The following is a 7,799-nucleotide window of genomic DNA, read 5'->3' on the forward strand; positions in this document are numbered from 1 at the left end:
TGCGTTGTGCGGCTGCCAGAAACAAAACCGTGCGACTACTGCTTTGTGGTTGAGCGGGCAGGTTAGTCAAAGCGGACAATATCATGCTACGGGGTTCTGGGGGCGTTACATAACTACACACGGCCAATTATTACTGGAGGTTAAATGTTGGTGTTGGGTGCATGTCCAGTTCCGAGACCTTACCTCATGGATACTTCTCAACTTGCAACATACCCTTTGATCTTGTGTGGTACCCCTGGATACTTCTCAACCTGCCCCCAATCCTTTTTCTTGTGGGGCAATCAATAAGTCAGTAGGCTAGTACTCTCAATGGGTTCTCTCGAGTGCGACTGGTCTACCTCTTTGATTGCTTATTAAGTTGTTGGTAGTTACAATTTTTATTTTTGTTTCTGAGTTATTTATCTCGTCTTTTAAACGGTCAACCCATTAATACAACTCCAAGAATCTTGAACTCACAACCTAAGAGCTGTAGATTTCCACAGATACCACTAGGCCAATGACCGCTAGTTATTTATCTCTTGCTAATTGCTTGAATCCGGTTACTTGGAGATGATTTTCTACGCTATATGTACGTTTCAATAATTGCTAGTGAACGATAAAAAATAGCCAGGAAGTAGTATCTTTATGATTTGGATGATCAATTAGAAGTAGTATCTTATGATTTGCCGAAAAGACCTGTTACACTCTTCCAATAAGATGTATAATCGTCAGTCATAAACCAAGTGTATTGAGATGACTAATCAGCTCTACACATTGCCATAGACTTGGGTTATATACATTTGCCAATTGGTGCTTCATTATATTGGAGGTACAGCCACCACACATCATCCATACAGGCAGCTTGTCAATGTCCTGGCAGAAACTTCTCACAAAAAAACCAATCCATTTTTTTATGTAGAAAGCTAGCATGTCTGATATCCTTGGTCCATGCCTCCCACCCAAGTAGTTTTAGAGTATTTTATTTGGTTAGAAAGTTAGCATCACTAATATCTCAGTCCATGACCTCGTCCAGCAGTACATATGTTTATAGAGTTTTTCCTCAGCAAGAAGTATCACTTCAAACCCCAAGTCTTTTCACAAGTAAAGTGGGTTCACGATTTATGATTGATGACTATACAGCTTATTAAAGATTGAGATGTATGATAGTGACGTAAATTCTCTGAATTTGTGGAGAGAGAAAATAGCAAAACTCACCAGCCCAATTACAGCAGAGATTACAATGGCCGCTAGAGCACACTGCAAGGGTGATCAAGTCCACAAGCGGTAGAGTCAAGATCCAAGTAAAAAAATTCAATAAACAGTGAGTGCATGTAGCTGCCAAGATAACATCGAAACAATGTCGAGACCATTGAATTTTATAAATTACCCACACAGGATCATAAGGATTTTCTGAAATAAATTTGATATCTGAATTTGAAATGGAAAATTAGCACTGAAATTGGTCAGCAGCAGCCTATGCGGTCTTTAAGAGAATGAAGTATCAAAGGGAGACATACCTGAGGTATATATTCAAACAACGGTGTCATGAATAACAGAGTGGAACGACAATTCCTGACAGACCAGTTTTTGCACCACTTTCATTATTAACTGCTGATCTTGAGAAGGAACCTATTCAACATATTCATAAACAAATTGCTCCTTCAGAACCATGCCAACTCAAACTTATAAAACATAGCATGTGTTGATAAGTAATATCAGGCTTGATTACACATGATGTATTTATTTATACGTGAGAAAGACATTAAGAAATCTCACCTGTAGCAGGGTATGCTGAGAAAAAGGACCCAAAAATATTGGCTACTCCAAGGCCAAATAACTATTAAAAAACAATGAAAGTGTTAGCAGGGATCTATGACTTTGTTGCTCCTTTACAAAAGGAACTACCTCATAATCAACAATTTGCACCGTGTACTTCTCATAAGTAATCACTTAATAACAGCATCCCTAAATAAACTAAGGTCTAAGCCTCTGTCTCTATTTCATAATGTGATACAAAAAAAGATTTATGATTATAGATGTCCAGTTATGAGAAGAATTATGTCTGCAACCATTTTGATCAATACACTGACTTGCCGAAGATAACTTGGAAGGAACAGAATGTCACAGACAACTAAGATGTTTCTGTATAACAAGTTTGATGAAGCCTCAATACAAGAGCCAGTAAATTCCATTCAGACAAGGCCGGCACAGTGATAGGGGACTTCCTAGAGGGTTTCTTTTTCTTTTGAGAGGGGGGTGGATTGCAAGTCGTGTAGCTTGGGGGTCAATGCACAGAGCAAGTAACAGGCCAAAAGTTAATGTTCATTCTGCAAGTAGGGCTATGGTGCTTCAACGAAAGGTGTGAATGCTCTTTTCTTAGCTTCAAGTAACCGTGTGTGGGGTACCTATGAGTAAGGCTTTGGAGGAACATTGGCTGGAGACTTCCTAGAGGGTAGGCAGGGATGACTTCTGTTATTAAAGGTATTTGGCAGGTCTGCCTAGAAGCAAATCTCAGACAGGAACAGGGATGGAAGACTTCCTAGAGGTTAGGCAAGGCGACCTTCAACAAGCAACTTGTCTTGATAGACCAGACACAGATCAAGGAAAAAGTTGAACAGTTTATTTTTAGACTGCTTGTAGAACACTTGATCATCAAAAAATGCACAATAATGAACCTTGAATCCAATAGTGATTTTGTGCTTAAGAAACATACCTCTTGATTTGAATCCAATTCATATCCATTCTTTGCAGCCAGAGCTTTGGCAATCCCAACAGATTCCTGAATTGCAAATGTGAAGTGAGTGGATGGTTAATATTATGAAGAGCATCATAAGATTCTAGCTAATGATAGAATTCAGTTCCTACCAGTATAGCCACTCCAGTAATTAGAAATGTGGTAGAAATTAATGACTTCGCAAGCCCAAACTCTTTAGGGATGGAGAACGAGGGAAGCCCTTGAGGTATATTTCCCACCTGAATTCCTCAGTCAAATACAGATGGTAAGTGATTATATGGCATCAAAAGTATAGTTCTTACAAGATAACCAGATACTGGAAGAAGAAAAATCCAAACTTTCATTCTTAAAATACAATAATGAAAATCTATTTGATGTATCCAAAACAATAATAGAACGAATAAAGAAAACTGTTCTCTCTGCAAACCAAAACATTCATGATTTCTTGTCCAAGTAGTTTATGTACATATCAGAATTTTGAACAAGCCTTGGCGTTAATTTTGACTAGTTTCTCCTGTTATTGACGAATGTAGATCACATGAAATGATCTCCTACCTTTGCTCAAGATTACGCCATAGTTCATGGCTCGAGATTTGATATATTACATTAAGTGGCAAAGAAATTTCAATGGTAAATGTATCAATGATTTATTTGCCTTGAAATTCTAGAGCACATGGACATGCATTGTGGGAGGTGAACCTGACCCATGATGTGGACCTGCATTAATCCTAATAGTTCTTTTGGGAGGGTCCCAGCCCAATTAAGTTCTAAAGTTGCATATTTCTTGTATGTGTTTATACATTGTATTTGGTTTTAGGGTTGCATAATACTTGTTGCGATAATAACAATTGTTGGTGAAGAGACAAGAATACACCGTCCCGAACCGTGGGTGGACATAGGTCCAATTGACCGAACCACTACAATCTTGTATTCTCTTTTCTTCTTTTTTTTTTCTTGCAATCTTGTGATTATATGCAACACTTCTAAACCACAGACAACTGACACCCTTCAAGAAAACAACAAAAGAACCAAAAGTGACGGCCCCAAATGGGAAGTGATCCATGAAGTAACATTAAATCAAATTATAAAAAACATCATTTTTCCTCGAAGGAGATAAACGGATCATAAAAATCTCTGTGGACCTTTTGGTTGGATTATGATGACATCAAACACATATGAAGGGTGAACATAGCAACTTATACCAATTTGAAACAGACAAGCAAAAACAAACACACACGCACACACATATTTGTATTACATATGTTGTGTTTGTAGGTATATGTATCTATGTGTGTTAGTGTGATAGTCTTGATGATTGACATAAAAATTAGACAGCATTAGTTCAGAAGAATAGACGAACAAACCTACTTCTAGGTTGTTTGTCATATATTTGATAGTACACTGTACACTCTCTTGAAGAGTTGTTAAAAACTAAAATTGAACTAAAACTGGGTCTATTCATTTACACTATTGACCTCCATTCTCCATTGGTGGGTTCCAATTCTCCAGGTAGATGGGACCCACAATTACATCTCTATTTCTCTTTCTATAGGACAATGAAAGGTGAATAGCATTTTAACATCTTAGGTATATGTAAACTGATCATCTTCCAAATGGATTCTATCAACTGAGGGGTAGGCATGATTACAGGCATATGTTTGCRAGGACCAATAATCTACACCAATTTATGGTGATAACAAACAAATATCATTTTATGGGTTGAATTAAGATGATATCTTTGATCAAATAAATCAATTATGATGGGATGTTATATATTTCCTGTGTATATAATTACTGCTACGTAGACATTAATCTGATGAGGTGTGTGTAAATCATTTTTGTGGACTGGTTTGATTATTTCAATTATATGCAACAGCAAGGATTGTACCATCCAGTGCCATTGAGTGTTCTGTCATCTATGGTGTCAACTTCAAAATTTGGACTATTTTGGCCATCTTCCTGTTATTGTTGATGTCCTTTTTCTCTGATTATATATCTAGGTGTCTAAGAAACGTAGGTTGTTCCATATGTTTTGGCAATGGAAAGGAACATATATACGAAGCTGCCAACAAGAGGAACTTCTAGGTACTGACATTTTCAGATATGAATCTGTTTTGAATACTGGAGCAATCCTGTGGTCTCATTTGTTTTATTCAATATAACAGATCACCACAAATAATTGTCCATATATAGATAGGAGAGCAGTGCATGTGCACTGTGTGGATCACATTTTTATGCATATCCACGTTTCTTGAACTAGTTATAGTTGTTCTCATCATTGACAACCCCTACTTAAGGCCCTTGGCCCCTCTAAGTTATCAAAATAAAACCAGAAAAAAAAAATATATTGAAGTACAGTCCGATATGATACTCCCTTCCTATCAGAAAAAAGTTTTTAACACCATCTATTCTTTGTTTGTTCCAAAACAATGCAAAGCCTTTATCTTGGGAAAATTCCTATGCATATGTACATATTTGTCTTATAGTAATCACTAATCATTACAAAATATAGGTGAGACTGATTGCAGTCTATATAATTTCTCAACCTTGTCCAATTAATCATTAGTTCAGGACGGTTTATTAAACCATATTACAAGTTAAATGTCAGCACATTGTTTTTGGGACAGAGGGAGTAGAAAATAGAATCCCCAAATTTCTGCCAAATGAAGTATTGAAGATACTAATAAAATGTATCTGACTGATATTGAGATACCTTATCTGCGCCTGATATTATACTCTTAACCAGTGGGATTATTTCGCTGCTTCTCACCACACTATATCCCAAGAAATATTTTGCTTGAGATAGGGCAATAACAATGGCTGAAGCAGTTGTAAAGCCAGAAATCACAGAGTGGCTGATAAAGCGGGTGAGCCATCCGAGCCTAAAATGAATAAGAAACTATTGTATCAATAAAAAGATTGTTGATGAAGAATCAGCCTTTAACGCTAGAACCAGAAATTACTAAATCATTGAAACTATAACGTTTTACACATGAGACTCATGCTAATATTTAAGCAATACTTAAAATTAATGTTTAAAATTCTTGAACTTCGAATTTCTGATACGAACAAATTGAGATATACTATATGTTGTGAAAAAGATTGATGAGAACTATATGGATTTGATCAGCAAAATTAGAGTTAGAAATACACTAAAAACAAAGAGAATTTATTGAGGAAAAGTACCTCAAGAGCCCCATTGTGCATTCTAGAATCCCAACCATGAGTGGCAATAATATAGCGAGTTCTGTATATAATTCACCAGATGAATCAACATCGGCTAGAACATTAGATACCAATAGAGAGACCAATGCTACCGGACCAACAGCAAGCTGACGTGATGACCCGAATATGGCATACACAAATATAGGCACTAATCCAGTATCTGAGGTGAAAGACCAAACAAAATCCCCAGCTAGTTAGAAAAATAGATTAATGTACAGGGAAAAACAACACCTTGCTCCATCCACCCACACTAAGTGTCCCTAGAAGAGTGTAAATTCATACATAAGCAAATAATTTAAAAGCAAATAGGCTGCCCTATGCAGGTTAACTGCTAGTCATCAGGATTAGCTGTTCACCGGATAAAGGAAACTGTAGCATAGGCAGATACTAATCTATCACAGCAGACTCAACTGCAATAAAAGAACATCTATAACCTACAAGGCTATGGTATATCTCTCCACCAAAATAATTTTGCAAATCTATTTCAAAATGATGTTTCAGAAACTCATTCATAATAATATTAAGGGATTTCTGCGACAACTCAAAATGCCCGAGTTAATCAGAAAAATAGATTAATGTACAGGGAAAAAACGACACCTCGTAGGCTCTAAATGAGCCTTACCCTCTTTATGTATTAAGTCATTCTCTCTCCAATTCCTCAAGTACCAATCGTCTTGTGATTGCTCAAATACTTTTTCCGCTTAATCAAGTTAGTTAATAAAGTTATTCCATGTAACTATACTTTCGACTTCAGAGAAGTTAAACTATAATGCAAAGAGCAGATGTTGATTTTCAACTTACAAAGTCCATATATTGGTTGAAGTCCAGCTAGCTTTGCATATGACATAGACTGCTCACATAGAAACAAGATAAAGAAAGAAACTTAGTGTTTGGAGTATAAGATTAAAATAACCCACTGCAACATATAATTATATTACAACAATCATTGTTTTCCAAACAAGTTGAGATAGACTAAAATGAAACTCACGGAAGTACTATAAAGAGATGACCTGTTTCAAGGGTTCAGAAACACAGATGTCAGCCTTGCATACTCTCCTATCTAAGGTTGGTTGCAAAAACAGATCTGGAAATGATTATACAGTATACACACTCTTAAATGCGGCAATCAGGCATGTAGTAGTTGTTGAAACCGTATGAAAGCAGAAATGACGAAGTATATTTGAGCAATTTATCAAAGCAAAGAGTGTCTGAACAAGTAAAAGACAACATGGCTGACAATATAGGGTGTCATCACCGCATCAAATAGGTTTGGTAGATGTTATTGGTTAAAATTTAGATATTTTCTCCAATTTTGTGAATATTAACTTCTTGTCTGAACGGGTAGGCATGTATAAAGTGGCCTATACGGGGAGGGACAAGCAGGATCGATCTGGTTTCTGAGATTACACATTGTAACAACTCGTTCCAAATGGATAGAAGATTAGATTTGTGAGCTCCTTGTAAGCTCAAAGTTGTAAGTTACCAATAACTTCCACCATAGTTTTAAGTTGATTTGGAGGTTATTGGGCTATGAGAAGTTACAAATGGTATCAGAGCCGGTCATCCCATATGAAAAGAAAATTTAGGTTTTTGAGCTTCTTAACAGCTCAAAGTAGTCACAAAGCAAGAACTGAGGGGACCATGCATAACTTAGAATACTCTGTAAGTTACATAAATTTGATAGTAACAAATCTTTTAAATAACTTAAGGTGGTTACAAGTTTTCCCTGTTCATTGAAAATCAAAGGAATCATCAAAAAGTCAGTGAAACCTCAAAATTTTAACTCAATACTATGTTTCTTCAGAGAGTTTCACTTTGACTTCAACTTGTAACGGGGACTATTTTCAAGTTCAGAATCTAC

At 36.4% G+C, this 7,799-nt stretch overlaps 1 pseudogene; it reads right to left on the minus strand.

Annotated features, from left to right (window-relative positions):
• Positions 1 to 7,799, minus strand: part of LOC112524762 — a 16,972-nt pseudogene that overhangs the window by 8,583 nt on the left and 590 nt on the right.

This window comes from Cynara cardunculus (genome assembly GCF_001531365.2).
Source record: "Cynara cardunculus var. scolymus isolate 2C chromosome LG 13, CcrdV1, whole genome shotgun sequence".
Classification (NCBI taxonomy): Eukaryota; Viridiplantae; Streptophyta; class Magnoliopsida; order Asterales; family Asteraceae; genus Cynara; species Cynara cardunculus.